We start from the raw sequence: 12,011 nt of genomic DNA, 5'->3' as shown, positions 1-12,011 counted from the left end.
CAAAGGGCTTTCCAGAGACAAGAGTGAAGTTGTGGATTTGTATTTTTTGAAGCTCCCAAGTGAGTTGTAATGTGAAAATAAAGTTCACCCTAATGTGCCATCATTGTCCCCAGCTGCCTGATGTGGAGCATGCTCTCTAGCACATTTTAAAGCCTCTGGGTTTTTAAAGGGTTAAGCATCAGGGTTTGCATCTGTGCTGTTCAAAGACATGAGAGCCACCCTGTCGCTTTGTGGTAGGGGAGGTGGGTGACTGCTATCTGCACTGTGAGGAAGACCCAGCCAAAGTATCACTGAGCCCCGGGGTCCTCTGGGAGATCCCATAAATCCTGAACCTCACTCACAGGGTCACTTTTTCAGGTCATTCTACTCTGGTCAGCAGGGCTTGGTCTCCAGATGACGTGACCAGGCTTGTCCTTTCTGGACCCAGCTTCCCCCAAAGACCCCTAAGGAACTCATCTCAAGGGTGCTCCTGAGAGACTTAAATGAAGGGCCAGGAGTGTTCAGCGATGTCATCATGTCCATGTCAGCAAATACTGAGGCTTGGGGCCTCACTGAGCTAGAGGAGAGATGGCTAATAGGAAATACCAGGGGCTGAGAGCAACATATGAGGAAAAGAGAAAGAAAATCCCAGCTATCTCAGTCCCAAAATATTGAAGAGGCTGAAGACAAACTGCCCATCCTCCACATTGGTCAGTGTGATGTGTAAAGCTGGCTTGTGTAGTTTCTCATTTCCTGACCCAGGATATCTCTACCCAATACACTCAACTCCCAGTGAGGGTCCAATTCCCTGTGGGACTTTCCCAGATCACCCTTTGTTGATCTCCTTCAAAACTACCACACTTATCCTTATGGAAGTGAGCTGTGCAGTCTGTTCTAGGCCATTCCAGTTCTCTCCCAGGTTAGATCCGACCAGGCTGCAGCCTGTGGCTCTCTGGAAGGGCTGAGTTACAGAGCAGGTTTCCTGAAGCTGTATTTGCCATTTACCTCCCTTGGGGCCAAGGGCTGTATCTGACTGTAGACCAACCTAGAGCTGGACTGGACAAAATGACCTTGAAAATTATCTGTTGTTGGGAGATAGAGATGTTGGGTCAACGCCACTAGCAGACAGGCTCAGGAAGTGGCCTTCATTACGCTGTTACCATCCCCAACAGTGTATCCGGCCCCTGCTGACCATGACAGTGTGAAACCTGGCTAGGAAGACAGAAGACCTGGGGCAGGAATTTGTTCCTGTGACCATCTGATAGCTGTAGGCTGTACATGGGTCCAGCCACTCGGCCCCAGAAGTATGCAGTCCTCACCTGCTGCCTTCAACTGCTCTGATGCCTACACAGCCATTCCTAGAACTCTGCATGGCCTCTTGATCCTATAAAACCTTCCTCTCTGAGTCCTACAAGTCCTTCCCCTCTGGATTCCTTCATAAGCCCATCTCTTCCTGCTCTTCCTAAGCCATGTCATGAGACCTGTAACTGAAGTGGTGTTCCTTGCTAGCATATACTGTGAAGATCACCTAGTATATAGTATATACTATATACCTCGTGTTTAGTTTCATGACTTTGAGAGAAAGCTTTTCTTCCCTCTATTCCAGTTAAAGCAACATGATCAGGGACATAAGAGAGAAAAACTCCCATTTAAATCTGAAAGATATCCAGGCATGGTGGCACAAGCTTGTAAATCTTGAAAGAAGCTAAGACAGGAGGTTTGCCTTGAATTCATTGCCAGCCTGGGCAACATAGTAAGTTCCAGGGCTACATAGCAAGATTCTATCTCAAAAATAAGACAAAATAAAATACAAAACAAATGTGAAAGCCAGAGACATTCAACTTAAGTCTGAGAGACAGACTCACTACAGTTATCACAGGTTACCCTCATAGCAGCTGCCAGGGAATATAGGATCATACATTAACATAGCAGGTAACAGAGGCCTCCTTGGAGTTTCCCTACAGCTTTTGTGAACTACCCTGGCGAAAACAACATGCAATTCCATGTACAGCTTAGCTATGCACAGCACTTAGGAGAGCAAAAGTCATAAATACCACAGGCCAGTGGGAAAACAGTCCCCTGAGGCCAGTAGAGGCAGGATGAACAGCACAATACAGCCAGAGGACTCGGGGAGAATGCCAGCGACCTCAGCCAGCACCGACCTGAGAAAGGGCCTTCCTTCATCAGGAGGCTGTAAAGATGAAGGGTCAGACCTCCACAAGCAAGCTTTACAGTGGGATCATTCTCAGTGTACTCACTGCCTGGTTATACACCCAAAGAAACATGCAAACACCTGTAGGGCCTGAGTTCAAATCCCCAGCAAGCATGTGAAAGCTGGGCATCAGCAGTGCAGGGGAAGAGACACAGAGACAAGAGGACCTCTAGAACTCAGGACAGCCAGCCTAGGCAAATCAGTGAGCTCCGTGTTCAACGAGAGACCCTATCTGAAAGGATAAGATGAAGAGGGAGGTACTAAGGTAACCTACCTGGTATTATCAAGGTGTCAGCCTAGAGAGTCACCTAGGAGAGGGGACCTAGTTGAGGAATTGCCCAGGCCTTGCTTGTGGCCTTGTCTGTAAGATACTATTTTGATTGGTGCTTGATATGGGAAGGCCCAGCCCACTGTGGGTGGCACCATTCCTAAGCCTGTGGTACTGGGCTTAATAAGATGGCTAGCTGGAAGAGGAATCAGGCCAGGGAGCATCCTAAGAGGCATTCTTAGGTTTCTGCTTCCACTTCCTGCCTTGAGTTCCTTCCCTCAGTGATGGGCTATCATCGGGAAGTGTAAGCTGAAATAAACTTCCCCAAGTTGCTTTTGGTCCTATCACAGCAACAGAAAAAGTAAGTAGAGCACTTCCCTTCATGAAGCCAAAGTAAACAAGCAGTCAGGGACATGTAAACAGTCATATGGTAAGCTCATGGTAAGAACTGAAGGAAAAAATACAGTCACCTCAGGAACAATTCTAATCACCAAGGGAAGGAGGATTAAACCAGGATGGGAAGGTGGGAGTGGTTTGGTGGGTGGAGGAGCACCATCATAGAAACAAGGGGAGGGGGGATGATGGGATAGGGGTTTCCGGAGGGGAAACCAGGAAAGGGGATAACATTTGAAATGCAAATAAATAAAATAATCCAATAAAATAGAAAACAACAAAAACCTGAAAGGATCCAAGAGAGTCAAACTAATGGGAGGAGTCTGAGATCAGAGCATGGCTGAGACATAGGAATGCCTAATAGTCTGTAACTGGAGTCTAAAGGGGAGCCATGGAACAGCTGGAATGGAGACATAAAGCTGAGGGGAAACCACTGTCTTGAGGGCTCATCAGCCCAGATTGCAAGAATGGAACAGGATTCCCTCACTAAGAGAAGCTAAATAGTCATTGACCTTTGAAGATAAAGAGGGCATCAACTGGACAGGACCACCAAATAGAACACATCACAGATGAAAACAGACTGGCATTGTGAGGTAAAGAAACAGAGGGTACTGTGAACAACTAGCACAGTCAGGTCACTCCTTTGATGTGTGATTGAAGTGTAGGTTTCACTGGACTGAGGAAATCAGGTTCATTTTTCCTGGGTGGCCTGAGAGGATTCTCAAGAAGAAACCAACTTGTGACCTGGTGACAGTCTGCAACAGATCTGCCTTACCCTGACAAGGGGCCATCAACAATCCATGGACATCCTGAATGCAGCAGAGCCCACATAGAGCAAGAGGCTTGCTCTGGCTTCAGTTGGAGCACACTTTTTTTGTCCTCAGACTCAAGATTCTTGCATCTGGAATTCTGCACTTTATTTCAGAAATGCCTCCAATCTTTGGCTCAGGATACAGGTCACACCTCAGGCTCCCCATGGTCTCAGGCATGTGATTTACAGCTGTTCTGGGTGTCTAGTCTGCACATAGCAGACCACGGGATGTTGCAGGCCCCCAGCATCATAACCCAAATTCTTAATAAATCCCTTCCAATATATCTTTCAGGCTCCAGAAACCAGGACACACTGTAAGACACCAGAGTAGAATAGGTGTACAGCTCAAAACAGCAACCAAGCTGCTGTGTCTAAGTAGAAACATGCTCAACTCTCATCAAAGGGCAAATACTGCTTTTTGCCTTTTGCAAATACTATAAGGTTAGCTTGCATGTTATCATAATTTGCCATAGTAATTCTGATCAAGACCCCAAACTAAGTGACATTAAACACTGAGTGCCTGGGACCAGGAGATGCACGGCCAGGAAAGTGCTTTCTGTATAGCATGAGGGCAAGAGTTCAATAGCTGGAACCCGCAAAAAAAAAAAAAAAAAAAAACCTAGGCTTAGGCATGTATGCTGATGTGATTGATGTATGCTGATGTGTGCCAGGGAAGCTAAGACATAGGTCCCTGGGGCTCACTGGTCAGCAGATCAGGTTATTTGGTGAGTTCCTGGAAAATAATACCTAAGTAATGACACCTGAATTGGTCTTTGGCCTTTGACCTCTCTACATACATGTGTGCATGCAACGTATATGTATACAGTAAGTATGCATTCACTTCCAAGCCATGTTCCAGTGGGGTTCAACAGGTTTGGGTGGGAGTCTCCTTTGCCAAGGACCTGTTTGAGGAATACCCTTAAGTTGAGAGTTGGAGTGGCCACCCAACTTTCTATGAAATCCTGACAGGTTTGGACTGGAAATGCATTCAGTCTATGCTGGATCAGAGAGCCAAACTCTGCCAGTTCTGCCCCTATTCTGAGGCACACATAAGACATCACATAGAAAGACTTGATAAACAAAGATAAGGGCATTCTCATACAGGCAAAGATGGGGCAGGGACGGGAGTTTCATCTTGGTGTCTAATGATGTAAAAAGCGGGCTCAAAAACAAGATGCAAAATCACATGGCTTATAGTGCAAATTCCCAATGAAGATTTAACATTTAGGGCCATGTACGTATCCAGTAATGCAGTGGCCACCTTCAAAAAGCAGAACTCATGGTGTCACTGCAAGGTGCTTCCAGGCCACCAAGCCTCTGCTTCAGACACATACAAATACGTGCATGTATGCAAACATACATCACAAATGTACATTCACAGATACACACTCTCACACATGAACACTCATACACAAATAGATTCAAAGACTTCAATACTAAAGATGATACCTCTGTACCTTCAAGTTTCAGTTATCCCTGGCCTGGACCAGCTGGTACTTACCAGACAGACTCCAGGACCATCCTTAGTGACAGAGGCCAGCCTCAGACTTTAGCCTTTGGACAAGGCCACCCAGCCACAGCAGCAAGAAAAGCTCCCCCTGCTGGCTTGCTGTGCAAACTGCTGCTCAGAATACCAGTGGGCAACAGTTTGCTTCCAGACTTTAAACAGCTGATGTGCTCACCCGCTAAACCACCACCTTCCAGGAAGAAAACTCCCCCTTTTCTGCCAGAAACTCCTGTGCCTGTGATGAGCCTGTCTGTACTATATCCAGACATCTGAGAGCCTATCAGTAGTATAGTCATTTGCATTTTTATGTTGTATGTAAATAAATTCATGGGATGTGTTCTCTCTTTTGGCCGTGTCCACCTTGCTGTGGAGCTATAAACACTCACTTGTCTGTGTGTTCAGTATTTCATTGCAAGGGTGTACATGTGTTTATCAATGCCCACAAAGCATAAATCCAAAGAGCCCAGAAGCTCAGAGAACTGCAAGCAAAAAATTCACAAAACACCATCAACACAGCAGCAGCATACAAGGAACTGAGACAGAATATGGCCGGCTTGGCACAAGCCATGAGAAGCTCGAACAGGGTTAAAAGAGTTAAATGTCAGCAGAGAACCCTGAAAGAAGCCTTTGCAGATGCCAAAGGCGAGCCGGCCTGTCCAGGCAGAGTTGCACATGACCTTAAAGTAGAAACAAGTGCCTGAGACAGGCAGGCCCACAGTGCACACAGAGCTTCCTAGGAGCTGCATAGCAACCGGGGAAGCCTCTGTTTTAAAGGTCTCTCCAAGGAGCCATGCCAATGCCTTAAAGATTACACATGAAAAATTCCTGAACGTGGACAGGAGCCACTGGGGTTGCACAAGGATGAAGGTGGAGGGTGGAGGGTGGCTGCCGTGGACAGAGGGGATGGATGATGATGGTAGGTGTGTGGGCAATGGGAGTAGTGGGGAGGTGGAAGAGGTGGGTAACAGCAGTGGTGAGGTGGAAGGTAAAGTGACTATACAATGTTGATGGCCTGCAGCTGACCTCTTAACTGTCAAGACTGCAAGTTTTATGGTAAGTACATTGTATCCTAATAAACAAGAAACATAATAACAAAGAGTTACAAGCCTTAGGAAGTTCTGCGGTTCTTGTTGGGCGAGGCTCAGTTCTCAGCTTTCTGTTCCAGCTGTCATGCCTGCCGCCATGCTTTCCCCTCCATTATGGGCTCTAACTGTCTGGACCCATCAACCCAAATAAATGCCTCTGTCATGGTATTTTTATTACAGCAACAGAAGTAACTAACACAAGAGGAAGGCGTAATCAGAGACCAAATGAGATGAGTGTCTTAGGGTTTCCACTACTGTGGCAAAACACCAACCAACAGCAACCTGGGGAGGAAGTGACTTAGCTTATTTCACTTTATAGCTTGTAGTTCATCATGCAGGGAAGCCGGGGCAGGAATCTAGAGACAGGAGCTGATGTGGAGGCCATGGAGGAACACTGCTTACTGGCTTGCCCCTCGTGGCCTGCTCAGCCTGTTTTGTGCCATCTGGGACCACAGGTATAGAGGTAGCCCCACTCGGTGATCTGGGCCCACTTACATCATCGACCAAGATGTACCACAGGCTTGCCCACAGGTCATCAGATGGAGGCATTTTCTCAACCAAGGTTCCCTCTCCCAAAGTGTCAAGTTGGTGCAATATGCTAGACAGCATAATTAACCTTTGTCAACTTGACACACAAACACATAACCATTCAACCAGGCCCATTCTTATTTGTCCCCACATGGCATTTTAACGTTACTATCATAATGACGTATAAAACATCCCAACCTTTAAAAAGACTTACAGCCTTTAAAAATTCAAACCCTTTAAACATCTAGTCTCTTTAAAATATCCAAAGCTCTTTAAAATATCCAAAAATCTCTTTAAAAGTTGAATGTCTCCAATGCGTCTCCATAATCTCAAAGTCTCTTAACTGTGGGATTCTGTAAAATATATTTCTCACACCTAGAAGGGAAAGCCAAGCACAGACACAATCACATCAAAGCAATGGGGGGGGGGGGGCCGCAGGGGGAATCACAATCACTAGGCTCCAAAGGGAGCTTGTCTCGAAAGTGCTCTGCTCCACAGCTGCAGCCGTCCTTGGCTGCTGTTTTATGGTCCTAACATCTGAAAACACTCTCGCGCTCTGCTACAATTTAGCTTTACCTACACCAGTGACTCGTCTGGGCTCCCATCAGTGACTCTAATGCCGCCACAGGACGCCAAGCCTCAGCCTCCCTCTCTGACCCCTTCAGTTCAGGGTTGTCAGTGCTACTGAGGCCGCACACCTACCTGTGGCCTCTCCAGCCTCTCCTGGTGCCAAGCCTCAGCTGCTCTCCATGCATGGCCTTTCATGGCTTTAAGAACAGCATCACCTGGGACCTTCTCACATATCGGGTAAGGCTTTGTCCACTTTGGACCACAGCTTTTGTATGCTGACCCTCAGTAAATACACCAAGATTTATGATTCTCAGGGTTTCTGGTCTCTTTTTAACCACAGTGGGTTCTTTAGCCCCAGTGGCCAGCATCAATTGTCTCAGCAAAGCTAACTTTCACTTTAGTGCTGTTGGCCTCTTGTTAATCATGGTGAATTCTTCAGTCCCAGACAATCAGAACTTCAGATTCTTTTTTTTTTCCTTTTGTTTTTCGAGACAGGGTTTCTCTGTATAGCCCTGGCTGTCCTGGAACTCACTCTGTAGACTAGGCTGGCCTCGAACTTAGAAATCCACCTGCCTCTGCCTCCCAAGTGCTGGCATTAAAGGCATGTGCCACCACTGCCCAGATTTTTGTTTGTTTGCTTGTTTGTTTTTGAGAACTTCAAATTCTTAATAAAAACAAAACAAAACAAAAATCACATGGCAGCCTTTGAAAAACTTTCAAACTTCCATCTGAAACCTCATATGCCAGGCTTGTGCTCCAAAAAACATATCTGTCACAGCAATGTCCCATGAGCTAGTACCAATTTTTCTCTTAGTTATATTTCTGTTGCTGGGTTCCTGGCCTCCTCAGTCTGCTTTCTTACAGCTCCCAGGACTACCAGCCAGGCACTGACCCCACCTACACTGAGTTAGGCCCTCCCACTTCAATCATCAATCAAGAAAATGTACCACAAGCAAATCTTTGTGTGATATTTTCTCGATTGAGGTTCCCTCTTTCCAAATAACTGTAGCTTTGTATCAAGTTGATATAAAACTAGCCAGTACAATGACCAAGAGCTGGAGGATGAATTGTATTTAGACAAACAGCCACAGCAGAATAAGCACATGTTAGTAATCAAAAGTCAGGCTGGGGGCAAAAAAGGAATTAACAAAATGGATCCAGCTGCCCTGTTTACAAGAGATCTGCCTGTGGACTTATTTTTAGCAGTAATGGGGATAGAATTTAACACTACACACACAACAGGCAAGCACTCGACCACTGAGCTTTATCTCCTGCCTTTTAAAATTATTTTTAAAAATTTATTAGTGTTCATCAATTGTTTATTTGAAGAGGGTGCAGTGCACATGTGTAGGTTAGAGAACTTGTGGAAGTTGGTTCTTGCCTTCTACTATACAGGTCCAAAGAATGAACTTGGGTTATCAGACATCCTAATCTGCTGAACCATTTCCCTGGCCCCCTTTCCCACTTTAACACAAGGTCTTGCTAAGTTGATCAGACTGGCTTTGAACTTGTAATTCCCCAGCCTCAGATTCCTAAGTATCTAGGATCACAGGTATAAATTGGCAGGTCTGGATTATTTTAGTTTTAAACTTTTTATTATTTTAGTTCTTAGACATCATTTTATTTTTAATTATCAGTATAAGCTTCCTCTCTCTCTCTCTCTCTCTCTCTCTCTCTCTCTCTGTTTGTGTGTGTGTGCATATGCAAATCCACAGGTACCCAAAGAGGCCGGCAGGCGTCAGATAACCTGGACCTAGAGTTAAAGTCAGTTGTGGGAATTGAACTCAGGCCTCTGGAAGAGCTACTAATGCTCTTAACCACTGAGCCTCCTCTCCAGCCCCTTAAACCTTTTATTTTGAAGTAGTTTGAATGTGAGAAAAGTTGCTGAAAAGTATGAAGCTGTTGTAAACCCTTTGACTGAGCCTGTGGGACAGAATGTAACAGAGTCATGGTAATGTTATCAACGCTAAGAGACATCCAGTTTCTTCAAAAGCAACAGTCTGTGTTGCGGGTTTCAGAAACTGTAACTTCCAGGTTGACTATTGGTCAGAGTTCTGGAGTTTAGGAATCAGATTCACGCTGACCCCACAGATATGCCCCCCCTTGGTGCAGAGCTGAGCCCTGTGTGTGGCTCGATCCTAGATCCTGAAACTCCTGCAGCTGCACCTCTCACTGGCCCCAACCCAGCTTACGCTCTTCCAGGAGCGACTTTCTCATGCCATTGAGGTACCCCTAGCAACCCCAGCATACAGGGGTCAACACACATTGGGTGACCCAACAGGAAAAAGCCATCTTTGAGATGCTCAAAGATCGTGAGCAGTCACACCGGGCAGAAACTACAGCCAAGTCTCTCCGTGTGTCCCAGCTCAGCTCCAGCTACATGGAGCCCTGGGCTGGCAGGGGGCAGGGTTTCAGGGACTTGTTTCAGTCCTGTCCTCTGCTGTTCTCTTCTGGGTAAGCCACCTGCTGACTGTTTCCCTTCACCTCCTAAGGTCCAGCTCGGGCCTCTTTCCCCACCCCCTGCCACTTGACTCTGGCCTGTCAGTCTCCCTTTGTACTTCTCACTCAAGACCCCCTGTTCCCAAAGTCAGCAGACACCTTGAAGAAACCGAGTCTTTCAATTTCAGTAACATCAAGCACTGGTGACCACCCTTCCTGCACCCTCCCAAGTCTCTGGGACAATGTCTTGGGCTCCCCTTAACTTTCTGTACCCCCTTTCCACCTCTGCCCTGAATATATGCCATGGTTAAGTGCTCCTCAAATACTGAGTCTGCTCAGGCTTCAGACCTGTGGTCCCATACTCCGGTTTGTCTACAGTCTCCTCTGCTTTATCCAGACCTCCTCAGGGGGATGTCTCAACACCTTCTTACCTCCTGCTTCTCCTTCAACAGCAGCTTTGAGGCTGTCTGAGCTCCCATCTCGCTCACCCCTCTACTACACACAGGCCAACTAAATCATTCATATTTTGGAAGCTCCTGCTCTGCCGACATGGGTGTGTCACATATTTTAGTATACATTCCTTTATTTTTTTTTAATGACTTATTTTCTAATGATGTATTGTGTGGTGGTTTGAATAAGAATGGCCCCCAGGAGCGGGAATAGTTTTGGAAAGATTAGGAGGTGTGGTCTTGTTGGAGAAGGTGTCACTGGGGGGGAGGAGGTGGGCTTTGAAGTTTCACAAGCCCTCCTGATTCCCAGTTAGCTCTCTTGTCTCTTGCTTGTGGACCAAGATATAAGCTCTCACATACCTGCCTGCTGCCATGGTACCTGCTGTGATGGTTGTAATGGTCAGCCCACTAAAATTGTACCCCAAATTTTCCTATAGCCACAGGAGAAGTCACCAAAGCAGTCAGCTAGACTGTTCAAGAGTCATTCAGTACTTGAGGCAAATTGGAAATGTGAAAGGTTGTTAAGCAGGCAACTTGGGAGCTGATGGGATTAAAATCATGGTAGTTTTGTATTTATTGTTTACAACAACAAAGAAACATTTCTTAATGGATTGTGGCAATGTCTAGAGCAGCAGTTCTCAACCTTCCCAATCCTGAGACCCTTTAATACAGTTCCTCATGATGTGGTGACCCCCAATCACAAAATTACTTCGTTGCTACTTCATGACTGTAATTTTGTTAGTGTTATGAATTGAAATATAAATGTCTGATATGCAGGATGGCTAATATTTGACCCCCAAAAGGGTTGTAACCCATAGGTTGAGAACCACTGGTCTAGACAACAGGCTAGACCAAGGAAAGACTTCCTAAAGTTTCACCCACCTCAAGGAAAGGCTATGGTTGCTGTTTAGGATCTTCTGCCTGTCTAATCTTGTAGCAGCTTTCTCAATCTGGTGAAACCATTACACCTACAATGTATGATTTATAAATCCATGAGGCACTGAACACAGCCTCCCTTCCAGCTGTCACTGTCACCAGAAAGGATATGATTCTTCTTCACAACATCTGACTGTACATCGCACAACCAACCAATGCTTCAGAAGTCGAGCAAACCAAGCTTCAGTGTATGGCCTTACCCACTATACCACCTCCCTTCCCACTGAACAAAGATGTGTTTGAGCCAAGTTATGATTTAAAATTCAGTCTGAAACCTAATGTGTGCATGACCACACTCAGCAAGTACAATGGAAGCTCATCTCTTGTTACCATATTACTCTATGGCTCCATCTACTTCTTTCACAGAACTGGTAAGAGCCAATTATAGAGAGAATTTTGGTTTCTTTAAAAACTCAGTTATGTTATATGAATATGTTTTTGATCTAATCCCAGGTGTGAAGTAAGAGGTTGCATCACAGCAGGTGATTATGATTTGCCTTGCGCACTGGCAGGGGTGTGATTTTTTTTCCCCCAGCTGCAGATAGTTTAATTCTGGGGACTCTGGAGAGGGTATAAATGAGAGTCCTAACATGGCCTGTGGTGGCTGCTGCTCCCCCTGCTGCTCCCCTCGATGCTACTGCTCCATTGCTAGATTGCTGTGTGGAGATAGTCTGATGACAAAGACTGGACTTGCCCCTAATCAGCAGGAAGTAGTCTACAGAGGTCTGTGTTCCCTCTGCTCCTTCTAACCATCTTTCTCTCCTACTAGTGTTAGGGTTAGAAAAGATTAGGATGGAATGGTGGAATAAGGGTTGGAAGGGACATAGAGATATA

Source organism: Apodemus sylvaticus, chromosome 2 (genome assembly GCF_947179515.1).
Source record: "Apodemus sylvaticus chromosome 2, mApoSyl1.1, whole genome shotgun sequence".
Taxonomy (NCBI): domain Eukaryota; kingdom Metazoa; phylum Chordata; class Mammalia; order Rodentia; family Muridae; genus Apodemus; species Apodemus sylvaticus.
This window is presented reverse-complemented; position numbering follows the sequence as displayed.